This window comes from Ornithorhynchus anatinus, chromosome 4, assembly GCF_004115215.2.
Source record: "Ornithorhynchus anatinus isolate Pmale09 chromosome 4, mOrnAna1.pri.v4, whole genome shotgun sequence".
Taxonomy (NCBI): Eukaryota; Metazoa; Chordata; class Mammalia; order Monotremata; family Ornithorhynchidae; genus Ornithorhynchus; species Ornithorhynchus anatinus.
The window spans coordinates 95,550,240-95,564,222 of record NC_041731.1 but is presented as its reverse complement, the minus strand read 5'-3'; the positions used below and the strand labels follow the sequence as shown (position 1 = coordinate 95,564,222).

The 13,983-nt window shown below is 50.0% G+C and overlaps 1 protein-coding gene across 8 annotated transcripts in view; it reads right to left on the bottom strand.

The window, feature by feature from the left end:
- EVI5 (ecotropic viral integration site 5) overlaps positions 1 to 4,255 on the bottom strand; it is a 217,689-nt gene extending 213,434 nt beyond the window's left edge. For all 8 annotated transcript variants that reach the window (XM_029063239.2, XM_039911863.1, XM_039911866.1 and 5 more), the window contains exon 1: positions 4,145 to 4,255. The gene's annotated coding sequence lies outside the window, so the exon portion shown is untranslated. The remainder of the gene's footprint in view (positions 1 to 4,144) is intronic.
- Positions 4,256 to 13,983: the final 9,728 nt, after the last annotated feature.

Here is a 13,983-nt window from a genome sequence, read left to right as displayed (position 1 = left end):
CTCCTTCTCCAGCCCAACCTTCCCTCCTCACATCCACCAGACAATCAATATTCCCCCCTCCAAACCCTCCTGAAGGCACACCTCCTCCAAGAGGCCCTCCCAGACTAAGCCCCCTTTTTCTTCAGCTCCCTTCCGCATCCCCCTGATTTGCTCCCTTCGCTCATCCCCCCCACCCCTTCCCAGCCCCATAGCAATTATGTGTATATATATTTATATATATATATATATTTGCATATATATACATAATATTTGTATATATATATGTGTATATGTGTATAAAAAATTCTATTTTTATATATATAATTCTATTTATTGATATTAATTCCCATTGACTTCTTTTGATGTCTGTCTCTCCCCTTCTAGACTGTAAGCCCGGGGTGGGCAGGGATTGTCTCTATTACTGAATTGTCCTTTCCAAGCACTCAGTACAGTGCTCTGCATATAGTAAGCACTCAATAAATATGATTGAATGAATGGAGGAGGAGGAAGCACCGTGGCTTAGTGGAAAGAGTCCAGGCTTGGGAGTCCGAGGATGTGGGTTCTAATTCTCGCTCTGCCCCTTGTCAGCTGTGTGACTTTGGGCAAGACACTTCACTCCTCTGGGCCTCAGTTCCCTCATCTATAAAAATGGGGATGAAGATTGTGAGCTCCACCTGGGATAATCTGATGACTCTATCTACCCCAGTGCTTAGAATAATGCTTGCCACATGGAAAGCACTTAACAAATACCATCATTATTTTTATTATTATTATAGGGATGAAGACTGAGCCCCACATGGCACAACCTGATGACCTTGTATCTACCCCAGCATTTAGAACAGTGCTTGGCCCATAGTAAGCACTTAACAAATACCATCATCATTATTATTATTATTATTATGGGGATGAAGACTGTGAGCCCCCCATGGGACAACCTGATAACCTTGTATCTCCCCCAGTGCTTAGAACAGTGCTTGGCCCCTAGTAAGCGATCGACAAATACCATTATTATTATTGTTATGGGGATGAAGACTGTGAGCCCCGCATGGGACAAACTGATGACCTTGTATCTTCCCCCTCAGTGCTTAGAACAGAGCTTGGCATATAATAAGTGCTTAACAAATACATTATTATTGTTATTAAAATGGGGATGGAGACTGTGAGCCCCACGTGGGACAACCTGATGACCTTGTATCCTCCCCCAGCACTTAGAACAGTGCTTGACACATAGTAAGTGCTTAACAAATACCATTATTATTATTACTGTTATGATCGTTATGCGGATGAAGACTGTGAGCCCCACGTGGGACAACCTCATGACCCTGTATCTCCTCCCAGTGCTCAGAACAGGGCTTGGCTGTAAGGGCTTAATAAATACCACCATTATTATTATTATTATTATTATTATGGGGATGAAGACAGAGAGCCCTGTGTGGGACCACCTGATGACCACATAGCTCCCCCAGTGCTTAGAACAGTGTTTGGCCCATAGTAAGTGCTGAACAAATACTATCATTATTATTATTGTTACAGGGATGAAGACTATGAGCCCTGCACGTGGGCCAACCTGATGACCCTGTATCCGCTCCCAGCGCTTACAACAGTGCTCAGCCCATAGTAAACCCTTAACAAATACCCTCATTATTATTATTATTATTATGAGGATGAAGCCTGTGAGCCCCGCGGTGGGACCACCTGATGACTCTATCTCCCCCAGCGCTTAGAACAGTGCTCGGCCCACAGTAAGGGCTTAACAAATACCACAATTATTATTATGAGGATGAGCCTATGAGCCCCTCGGTGGGACCACCTGAAGACCCTGGATCTCCCCCAGCGCTTAGAACAGTGCTTGGCCCATAGCGAGTGCTGAACAAATACTATTATTATGGGGATGAAGACTTTTATTATTATTATTATTATTATGGGGATGAAGACTGTGAGCCCCCCGTGGACCCATCTGATGACTTTGTATCCCCCCCAGGGCTTAGAACAGTGCTTGGTCCCCAGTAAGTGCTTAACCAATACCATCATTATTTTGTTATCATTATTAGAAGTAAAATAGGGTGCTCGGGACGATGAGCGGGATTGGGGGGGGTCTGGTGGTTCTTTGGTTGAGGGCCCGGCAGGCCCCAAGGTGGACAAGTCTTGAACGCCCCCCGACCCCGGGCCCAGGCCTCTCCTCCAAGATCCAACCCCCCCAAAAAGGCCAAATCAGAGCAACTGTGGCCTGGGGGTCCTGGGGGGTCCTGGGGGGGGGGTCCCGGCCGACCGAGAGGAAATCCAGGTCCCGGGGGGATGTTGGGGGGTTGCTGGGGGGTTGTTGGGGGGCTTCCCCATCCGGAGGATGGAGGTTTCAGAGGGAAGGCAGCCGGTCACCGGGCTCCCCCAGGCCCCGCACCCCAACGATGGGGATTCCGTCCCCGAGGGGAGGACACACCGCACAGCACAGCACCGCACACCCTGCAGGCCTTCCCACGGCAGAGGGGGGGAGGAGGAGGAGGAGGAGGAGGAGGAGGAGAAGGAGGGGCAGGAAAACCATTTCCTTTCTTCTATAGCGCTCTCTGGCTCTCAGAGCTCCTGAACCTCCTCTTCCTCCTTCTCCTCCTCCTCCCCTTCCCGGCCGGGATGGGCTGCGGGGAGCCCAAGGCAACAAGGCCGGGGGCCGGGGGCAGGGAGAAAAGGGGGAGAGGCAAGGGGAAGGGGGGGAGAGAAGGGAGAGAGAGAAGAGGGAAGGGAAGAGGGAGAGACAGCAGGGGGAGGGGGAGAGGGAAGAGAAGGGGGGGAGAGAGAGAGACAAGGGGGGAGAGAGAAGCGGGGGGGAGAGAAGGGGGGAGAGAGGAGAGGGATGGGGGGTGAGACGGAGGGAAGGGGACAGAAGAGAGAGAGAGAAGGGGGGATGAGAGAAGGGGGAGGAGGGGGAAGAGGGAGGGAAGAGGGAGGGAAGAGGGAGGGAAGAGGGAGGGAAGAGGGAGGGAAGAGGGAGGGAAGAGGGAGGGAAGGGAAGAGAAGAGGAGAGAGAGAAAAGGGGAGAAGGGGAGAGACGAGGAGGGGGGAGGGAGAGAAGAGGGGGAGAGAGAAGGGGAGAGAAGAGGGGGAAGGGGAGAGGGGGGAGAGGAAAGGGGGGACAGGGAAGGGGGGGACAGGGAAGGGGGGGACAGGGAAGGGGGGGACAGGGAAGAGGGGGAGAGGGAAGGGGGAGAGAGAAGGGGGAGAGAGAAGGGGGAGAAGGGGGAGAGGGAAGAGAAGAGGGGAGGAGAGAAGAGGGGAGGAGAGAAGAGGGGAGGAGAGAAGAGGGGGGAAAGAAGAGGGGGGAAAGAAGAGGGGGGAAGAGAGGGAAGAGGGGGAAGGAGGGAGGGAGAAGAGGGGGAGAGGGAAGAGGGAGGATGGGGAAGGGGGAGAGCAGGGGGAGCAAGGGGGAGAGGAGGGGGAGAGGGAAGAGAAGAAGGGAGAGGGAAGAGGGAGGAGGGGGAAGGGGGGGAGAGAAGAGGGAGAGAGAACGTGGGGAGGGGAGAAGAGGAGGAGACAGAGAAGGGGGAAGAGGGGAGAGAAGAGGGAGAGAAAGAGGAGGGAAGAGAAGAGGAGAGAAGGGGGAGACAGAAGAGGGAGGGAGAGAAGGAAGAGAAGAGGAGAGGGGAGAAGAGGTGGAGACAGAGAGGGGGGGAGGGAGAGAGAAGGGGGAGGGAGATGGGGGAGAAGGGGGGAGAGAGAAAAGGGGGAAGGGGAGAAGAGGAGGGGAGAGGGAAGGGGAGGGAAGAGAAGAAGGGAGAGAGAAGAGGAGGAGAGAGAGGGAGGAGAGAGAAGGGGGGAGAGAAGAGGTGGAGAAGGAGGGAAGGGGGGAGAGAGAAGGGGGACAGAGACAGGGAGAGGAGGAGGAGGGAGAGGAGGAGGAGGGAGAGGCGGAGAGGAGTGTTGGAGCGCTGTCCGTCCGGCCGAGCGTGGGGCGTCGTGCGGGGCAGCGGCGGGAGAGAGAGAGGGAGGGAGGGAGCGAAGGGCGGGACCCTTCCAGCCCGCCGGCCCCCCCGGGACACACACACACACCCCCGCCCCCTCCCCGGGGGCCCCTCCGGACCTCCGTCCGCCCCGCGGCAGGAGGAAGTTCGGAGGCGGCGGCAGCCTTAGCCCGCGGTCGGTCCGTCCGTCCGTCCGTCCGCCCGCCCGGCCTCACCTTGAAGCTGTTGGAGGAGGTCGGACATAAGCATTAACTTGCCATCCAGACGCCGTCCCCGCCGGCCGTCCGCCCGCCGCCCCTCCGCTCCCGGGCCCGGACCCCGCGCCGCCGCCCCCGCCCCCGCCTTGGCCCCGGCCCGGCCCCGCCCGCTGCTCCACCCCCCAGCCTCGACACGCCCACTCCCCTGGCCACGCCCCTCCCGTCTCTCTGCGGTCCCGGCCCCGCCCATCGCCGTGGCCACGCCCCTCCGACTTCTCTAGTCCCCGTCCTGGCCCCGCCCACCGCCTTGGCCACGCCCCTCGTGGCTTCTCTGCTTCTCCGTCGTAGCCACGCCCGCTCCCTTTAGCCACGCCCCCTTGGCCTTCTCTACGAGCCGGTCGGCCCCGCCCACCACCTTGGCCCCGCCCTCTCTGACGTCTCTGTCTCCGTCATAGCCCCGCCCGTCGCCGTGGCCCCGCCCCCTTGGCGTTCTCCGCGCCCCGTCCTAGCCACGCCCATCGGCGTGACCACGCCCCTCCGACGTCTGTCGCCTCCGTCGTAGCCACGCCCGGCTCATAAGCCCCGCCCCTTTCCTGCTCCACAGCCCTGTTCTGGCCCCCTTCCGTTGGCCACGCCCCTCTGACATCTCTACGGCCTCCATCGTAGCCACGCCCGTTGCCCTGACCCCGCCCCTTCTGCATTCTCTACCTTCCGTCGTGGCCCCGCCCCCTCGACGGGCCCCGCCCCCTCCGGCTTCTCTGCAGCCTATCACGGCCCCGCCCGTCGCTCCGGCCCCGCCCCTTCTCTGGCCCCGCCCCCGTCTTCCCCGGGGTCCTACCGCCGGCGGTTTCTTCCCTACGACCCTGGCCCCGCCCCCCCGAGCCCGGCCGCGGCGGGCGCGCCCAGTGCGCAGGCGCAGAGGTCCCTTAAAGGGCCAGCGCCCTCCTCTACCTCATAATGGAGCCGAGGGAGCCTCCTTCCCTGCCCCTCCCTCCCCCCCCTTCTTAAGCATAATAATAATAAAAATGGTATTTGTTAATAATAATGTTGGTATTTGTTAAGCACTTACTATGTGCAGAGCGCTGTTCTGAGCGCTGGGGGAGATCCAGGGTCATCAGGTGGCCCCACGTGAGGCTCCCAGTCTTCATCCCCATTTTCCAGATGAGGGAACTGAGGCCCAGAGATGGGAAGTGACTTGCCCACAGTCCCACAGCTGACGAGTGGTCGAGATTCGAACCCATGACCTCTGACTCCCAAGCCCGGGCTCTTTCCACTGAGCCACGCATAATAAGAATGATGGTATTTGTTAAGCGCCTACTCTGTGCCAAGCACTGTTCTAAGCGCTGGGAAGGATACAGGGGGATCCAGGTGGTCCCCCGTGGGGCTCACAGGATTCATCCCCATTTGACAGAGGAGGGAACTGAGGCCCAGAGGAGGGAAGTGACCTGCCCAAGGTCACACAGCAGACAAGCGGGGAGGGGCAGGACTAGAACCCATGACCTCTGACTCCCCACCCATTCATTCCGTTTGGATGGAGATGGATAGTATTTATTGAGCGCTTACTATGTGCAGAGCACTCGACTAAGCGCTTGGAATGGACAATTCAGCAACAGATAGAGACAGTCCCTGCCCAATGACGGGCTCACAGTCTAATCAGGGGAGCCAGACAACAGAGTAAAACAGAACGAAACAAAAACAAGACAACATTATCACGATAAATAGAATCAAGGGGATCAGCGTGGCTCAGTGGAAAGAGCTCAGGCTTGGCTGTCCGAGGTCATGGGTTCGAATTCCAGCTCGGCCACTTGTCAGCCGGGTGACTGTGGGCAAGTCACTTCCCTTCTCTGGGCCTCAGTTCCTTCATCTGTAAAATGGGGATTAAGACTGTGAGCCTCACGGGGGACAACCTGATGACCCTGTATCTCCCCCCGGCGCTTAGAACAGTGCTCTGCACATAGTAAGCGCTTAACAAATACCAACATTATCATTATTATGTACACCTCATTAACAAAATAAAATAAAACCCGGGATCTTTCCACTGAGCCACGCTGCTGACTTTCATTAGCCACTGATCTGGGAATTCCGACCACTTTCATTCATTCATTCATTCAATAGTATTTATTGAGCGCTTACTGTGTGCAGAGCACTGTACTAAGCGCTTGGAATGAACAAGTCGGCAACAGACAGAGACAGTCCCTGCCTTCTGACGGGCTTACAGTCTAATCGGTGGAGACAGACGGACAAGAGCAATGGCAATAAATAGAGTCAAGGGGAAGAACATCTCGTAAAAACAATGGCAACTAAATAGAATCAAGGCCATGTACATTTCATTAACAAAATAAATAGGGTAATGAAAATATATACAGTTGCAGCAGTCCACATCACAATGATGATGATGATGATGATAGTATTGAGCGCTTACTATGTGCTAAGCACTGCTCCAACCAGCGGGGTAGATAATCAGGCTGGACCCAGACCGCCTGGCCCTCAGGAGACCCACAGTCAAAGTGGGAGGGGAAACCGGTACTGAATGCCCATTTTACTGATAAGGAAACTGAGGCACACAGAAGTCAAGTCACTTATCCAAAGTCACACAGCAGGCAAGGGGTGGAGTTAGGATTAGAACCCAGGCCCTCTGAGTCCCACGCTCGTGTTTTTACAGCTAGGCCACAATTTAGGGGGGAGGGAGGAGAAAAGTATGACCTCAAAAGCCATTGTTCCATCACACCTCTAGGTTCGCTCATTGACTTCCTCCCAAGCACATCTATTTACCGCTACTTATAATAATAAATAATGATGATATTTGTTAAGGACTTACTCTGTGTCAAGCACTGTTCCAAGCTTTGGGGTAAATACAAGGTCATCAGGTGGGGCTGATCTATTTACCGCTACTTATAATAATAAATAATGATGATATTTGTTAAGGACTTACTCTGTGTCAAGCACTGTTCCAAGCTTTGGAGTAAATACAAGGTCACCACGTGGGGCTCACAGTCTTAATCCCCATTTTACAGATGAGGTAAATGAGGCACAGAGAAATTAAGCGACTTGCCCAAAGTCACACAGCTGATAAGTGGCAGAGTTGGGATTGGAACCCACGACCTCTGACTCCCAAGCCTGGGCTCTTGCCACTAAGCCACTCTGCTTCTCTATTTCTCCCACCCACCTCAGAGGGACTCCCTCATCATTTCCTCCCACCCCCATTTTCATAGATCATAGATCCTCAGATTGTAAGGTTCTTGTGGGCGAGGGACAGGCCTATAAAGTCAATCAATTGTATTTCTTGAGCCCTTACTGTGTTTAGAGCACTGAACTCAACATTTGGGAGAGTGGAATATAACAGCAGGCATGTTTCCTGCCTACAAGGAGCTTGCAATCTAAAAGAGGAGACAGACAATATTAGTAAATAAACTACAGATATGTTCAAAGGTTCTGTGGGGCTGGTGGGGTGAATAAAGGGTGCAAATCCATGTGCAAGGATGATTCAGAAGGGAGAGGGAGCAGTGAAAATAAGGGCATAGCTGGGGAAGGTCTCTTGGAGATGTGATTTTAATAAAGCTTTGAAGGTGGGGACAGTGATCATCTGTCAGATTTGAAGAGGGAGGGAGGGAGTTCTGGGGCAGAGGCAGGACATGGGCAAGGGGTGAGTGGCGAGAGAGACAAGTTTGGTGTCAGAAGATCAAAGTGAATGTGGTAGGAAATCAGCGAGGTAGGATTGGAGGGGGCAAGGTGATGGAGTGCTTTAAAGTCAATCCGTGGTAAGGAATTTCTGTTTGACGTGGAGGTGGATGGGCAACCACTGGAGATTCTCGAGGAGGGAAACGTGAACTGAACAGTCTTGTAGGAAACAACTCTTCACCTACAGTCTTGTAGAAAAGTGATCTGGGTGGCAGAGAGAAGATTGGAGTCAAGTAGGGAGAGATAGGAGAGGGGAAGGTCATCAAGGAGGCTGATGTGATAATCAAAGCGAGATAGGATAAACGCTTGGACCAGTGGGATAACAGTTTGGATGGAGAGGAAAGGGCAGATTTAAGCATAGCTGTGAAGGTTAAAACTGACAGGGTTTGGTGATAGATTGAATATGTGGGTTGATTGAGAGAGATGAGTCAAGGATAAAAGCCAAGGTTTGTGGAGAAGGGAGGATTCATTCATTCAGTTGTATTTACTGAGCGCTTACTGTGTGCAGAACACTGTACTAAGGGCTTGGAAAATGCAAGTTGTCTACAGTGACAGAAAAGTCAGGAGAAGGACAGGGTTTGAGGGGGAAGATGAGGGGTTCTGTTATGGATAGGTTAAGTTTGAGGTCTCAGCAGGTCATCCAAATAGAGATGTTCTGAAAGCGGGACGAAATACGAGACTGCAGAGAAGCAATAAGTTCAGAGCTGGAGACGTTGATTTGGGAATCACTGGATAGAGATGGTAGCCATGGGAGCTAATGAGTTCTCCAAGGGAGTAGGTCTAAGTGGAGACTAAAAGGGGGCCCAGAACTGAGCCTTGAGGGATTCCCACAGTTGAAGGATGGAAGGCAGACGAGGACCTTGCCAAAGACTGAGAATGTGCAGTCAGAGGGAAGGAGAAGAAGCGGGAGACAGGGTTGGTGAGGTCGTTCAGACTGAGCCCGTCACTGGGCAGGGGTTGTCTCTATCTGTTGCCAAATTGTAATAATAATAATAATAATGTTGGTATTTGTTAAGCGCTTACTATGTGCAGAGCACTGTTCTAAGCGCTGGGGTAGATACAGGGTAAACAGGTCGTCCCACGTGAGTCTCACAGTTAATCCCCATTTTACAGATGGGGTAACAGGCACAGAGAAGTGAAGTGACTTGCCCATAATCACACAGCTGACAAGTGGCAGAGCCGGGAGTCGAACCCATGACCTCTGACTCCGAAGCCCAGGCTCTTTCCACTGAGCCACGCTGCTTCCCTTGAGCCACGGTACATTCCAAGCGCTTAGTACGGCGTTCTGCACATAGTCAGCGCTCAATAAATGCTACTGAATGAATGAATGAAAAGATGAAGGTTGAATTCTGTTTCCAGGAGGAGGGAGGGTGTTCTGAGATACCCTAGTTTTACCAAAAGTATCCAGAAATCTGTACCCAGTTACATTTGAGTAATGCAGTTACCCTACAGTATACATATATAATAATAATAATGTTGGTATTTGTTTATTTGTTAAACGCTTATTATGTGCAGAGCACTGTTCTAAATGCTGGGGTAGATCCAGGGTAAACAGGTTGTCCCACGTGAGGCTCACAGTCTTAATATGTATTGAGTCAGAGAGCTGCAATGATAGGGAGACAAACTTTACTTCACTGGGAGAAAATTGGACCTGGACACACCACTTGTCCACTGTGTGACCTTGGACAAGTTGCTTCATTTCTTTGTGCCTCAGTTACCTCATCTGTAAAATGGGGATTAAAACCGCAAGCCCATATGGGACAGGGGCTGTGTCCAAGCTAATTATCTTGTACCACTCATTCATTCAATTGTATTTATTGAGCACTTACTGTACTAAGTGTTGAAGAAAAAAAAAAGTGAGCCCCACGTGGGACAATCTGATTACCCTGTATCTACCCCAGCGCTTAGAACAGTGCTCGGCACATAGTAAGCGCTTAACAAATACCATAATTATTAATTATTATTGAGAGACTATAATACGATGAGCTTACAGTCTAGAGGGGGGAGTCAGACATTACTTAGTACAGTACCTGGCACATAGTAAATGCTTAATGAATGCTACAGCTATTATTATTATTGTTATTACTGTTAAAGGAATCCAGTGTTTTAAAGTGCTTAATAAATATCACAGTTATTATCATCATTAAAAGAATTCAGTATTGTAAAACTGCAATGGGTTGGGGGGGGACATTTATTAACGTGGATGCCCTTCATTCTAATTCAAAACATGTGAAGTTGGGGACTGCCTGTATTTGCAAAGGCACTTGGACAAGCTCACTATGTCCCTATGGGGCAAGTCCCCGGTATTTGAAGGCAGCCAAGCAACCACCCAGAAGACTAAGAAAACAAGCTATAGAGTAGACGTCATCCTCCAAAGGCTAATAAAATCACACCTGTGAACCAGAAAACAACCATCAGATAAAGACTAATCCTAGATAACAAGAGGGAGAAATGGAGGCAAAACTATAACCAGCATGACATATTTAGAAAGAGCAGTATGTCAGACTCGCCCTTCTAATTGCCTTAGCAAGACCAAAATCCTTTCAAAATGTTTCCTTAAGCCATTTTCTCTTCCTGGAACTGGTTATTTGTGCCATTTAGGACAAAAGGTCTGTGGGACACCTCTCTAGCGCAGGTTCCAATATAACAGCACTGCTGGGTTAACTTAGATTTAATGAAAGGTTGGAATAATGAGGAGATGAGTTAAGAATGAGTAAAAAAGGCCATTTTTTTTTTTTTACAAAGAGAACATGTAAAAACCATCTAAAAGGGTCTCACAGACAGCTTTGGATTTTGATCTAGGGTGAAATTTTCCACCAACCTATCAATCAATAGTATTTGAGGGCTTACTATGTGCCCAGCACTGCATTAACCACTTGGGAGAGTACGATACTTCGAGAAGCAGCTTGAAGGAAAGAGCCCTGGCTTGGGAGTTAGAGGTTGTAGGTTCTAATCCCAGCCCCGCCACTTATCAGCTCTGTGACTTTGGGTGAGTCACTTAACTTCTCTGTGCCTCAGTGACCTCATCTGTAAAATGGGGATGAAGACTGTGAGCCCCGCGTGGGACAACCTAATTACGTTGTATCTACCCCAGCGCTTAGAAGAGTGTTAGGCATGTAGTAAGCGCTTAACAAATACCATCATCATCATCATCAGTACAACCGAGCTGGAAGATGCCTTCCCTGTCCACAGTGAGCTTACATTCTAGAAGAGAAGCAGTATGGTTCAGTGGAAAGAGCAAGGGCTTGGGAGTCAGAGGTCATGGGTTCGAACCCCGGCTCTGCCACTTGTCAGCTGTGTGACTGTGGGCGAGTCACTTCACTTCCTCTGTGCCTCAGTTACCTCATCTGTAAAATGGGGATGAAAACCGTGAGCCCCACGTGGGACAACTTGATCAGCCTGTATCTACCCTAGCGCTTAGAACAGTGCTCTGCACATAGTAAGTGGTTAACAAATACCAACATTATTATTATTATTATTATTATTAGAAGGGGAGAATACTATGCTAACTGGTTGGGATAGCTGGATGTCCCACATTATGTCAACACTCAAGGTTTAGACCCTCAACCTGACTTGACAATGTCCCACATTCAGCAAGTGTGATGGGAGCAATCTATCAATAGGAGATTTCGATCATCTACTCTGCACAACTTTGTACCAAAAACGTGGGAGAGTACAATAAAATCAATAGAGAAGCAGCATAGCTTGTACCAAGAGCATGGGCCTGGGAGTCGAGGCACCTGGTTACTAATCCTGGCTCTGCCACTCACCTGCTGCGTGACCTTGGGCAAATCACTTCACTTCTCTGGGTCTCAGTTTTCTCATCTGCAAAGTGGTAGATACCTATTCTCCCTCCCCCTTAGACCACGAGCCCCCTGTGGGACAGGAACTGTGTCTGATTTGATCGTATCGAGGTAGAAACACAGCATGGCTTCCGGGAAAAAACATGGACTTAGTCTGAGGACCTGGGTTCTAATCCCCGATCCACCACTTGTCTGTTTTGTGACCTGGGGCAAGTCACCTCTTTGTGCTGATTTCCTCATCTGTGAAATGGGGATTAAATCCTACTTCCTCCTGCCTAGACCGTGAGCCTTATATGGGACAGGGACTGTGTCCAAACTGGTAACCTTGTAACTTCCCCAATGCTTAGAACAGTGCTTGGCACATTGTAAACACTTAACAGATACCATAATTAATTAATCATTGTGTCTACCACAGACAGCTTTCAGCAAATACCACAAATATCATTATTAATAGACATGATACCTGGGCTCAAAGGTCTTCCAATCTAGAGGGAAGTAATAATAACAATAGTAATAATGGTATTTGTTAAGCACTTACTATGTGCTAAGCACTGTTCTAAGTGCTGGGGGAGATACAAGGTAATCAGGTTGTCCCATGTGGGGGTCACAGTCTTAATCCCCATTTTACAGATGAGGTAATTGAGGCCCAGAGAAGTTAAGCGACTTGCCCAAAGTCACACAGCTGACAAGTGGCTGAGCGGGGATTAGAACCCATGACCTCTGACTCCAAGCCCAGGTTCTTTCCAGTAAGCCACACTGCTTCTCCCATACATTAAAGAAGACAGACAGAAGACAGACACTAAAATAAATTACAGGAAGGATTAAGCAATAGAATATAAAGATATGTCCATAAATGCTAGGGCACTGGTGGGGGTATAGACAAGTGCTAGGATGATGCAGAAGTTGTTGTTTTTTCAGTGGTACTTGTTAAGCACTTACCATGTGCTAGGCACTGAACATAGCACTGGGGTAGATACAAATTAAATCAGGTTGGACACAGTCCCCATCCCGCATAAGGCTCACGGTTTTAATCCCCATTTTACAGATGTGGAAACTGAAGCGCAGAGAAATTAATCAGTCAATTGTATTTACTGAGCGCTTACTATGTGCAGAGCATTATACTAAATGTTTGGGAGAGTACATTAAAACAGAGGTGTTAGACACATTCCCTGCCCTCATTGAGCACAGAGAGAGAGACAGAGAGTAATATAAATGAATAAATTACGGATATGTACACAAGTGCTGTGGGACTGAGGGAAGGGTGAAAAAAGCAGGTAACTCCAAGTGCACTGGTAGAAGTCAGTCTGTCAATTGTATTAATTGAGTGCTCACTGGGTGCAGAGTACTGTACTAAGCGCTTGGGAGAATACAATATAACAGACATATCCCTTGCCCACAATTAGTTTACAGTTTAGAGGGGGAGACAGGCATTAATATAAATAAGTAAATGACAGATCTATACATAAGCACTGTGGGGCCGGGAGGGGGGATGAATAAAGGGAGGGTAATGCAGAAGGGATTGGGAGGAGAAGAAAGGAGGGCTTAGTCTGGGAAGGCCTCTTGGAGGAGGTGTGCCTTCAGTAAAGCTTTGAGGCAGGGGAGAGTCATTGTCTGTCATATTTGAGAAGGGAGGGGCTCCGGGCCAGGGGCAGAACAAGGGCAAGGGGTCGGCAGAGATAGAGGAGCTCGAGGTACAGTGAGAACGTTAGCATCTTACTTTTTATGCTGTAAGTGGAAAGTGGACCCTTTGCTCCATCATGGCGAAGCTTCCCTTCATCTTATTGTACTCTCCCAAGTGCTTAGTACAGAGCTGTGCACACAGTAAGTGCTCAATAAATACGAATGAATGAATGAATGAATGAATGAATGAATGAATGAATGAATGAATTAGAGGAGCCAAGTATTCAGGCTGGATTGTAGTAGGAGAATAATGAGATGAGGTAGGAGGGGCAAGGGGATTGACTGCTATGATTCTATTTCATTCAATACTATTTATTGAGTGCTTATTATGCGCAGAGCACTGTACTAAGTGCTTGGAATGTACAATTCGGCAACAGATGGAGACAATCCCTGTATTTATCTTGATGGTATTGATGCCTGACTACTTGTTTTGTTTCCTTGTCTGTCTCCCCTTTTTAGACTGTGAGCCCACTGTTGGGCAGGGATTGTCTCTCTCTGTGGCCAAATGGTACATTCCAAGTGCTTAGTACAGTGCTCTGCACCCAGTAAGCACTTAAATACGATTGGATGAATGAATGAATGCTTTGAAGCCAATGGCGTGGAGTTTTCTTGTGAGGTATATGGGCAACCCCTGGAGTTTCTTGAGGAGTGGGAAAACGTGGCCTGAACATTTTGGAGAAAAGTGATCTGGGCAGC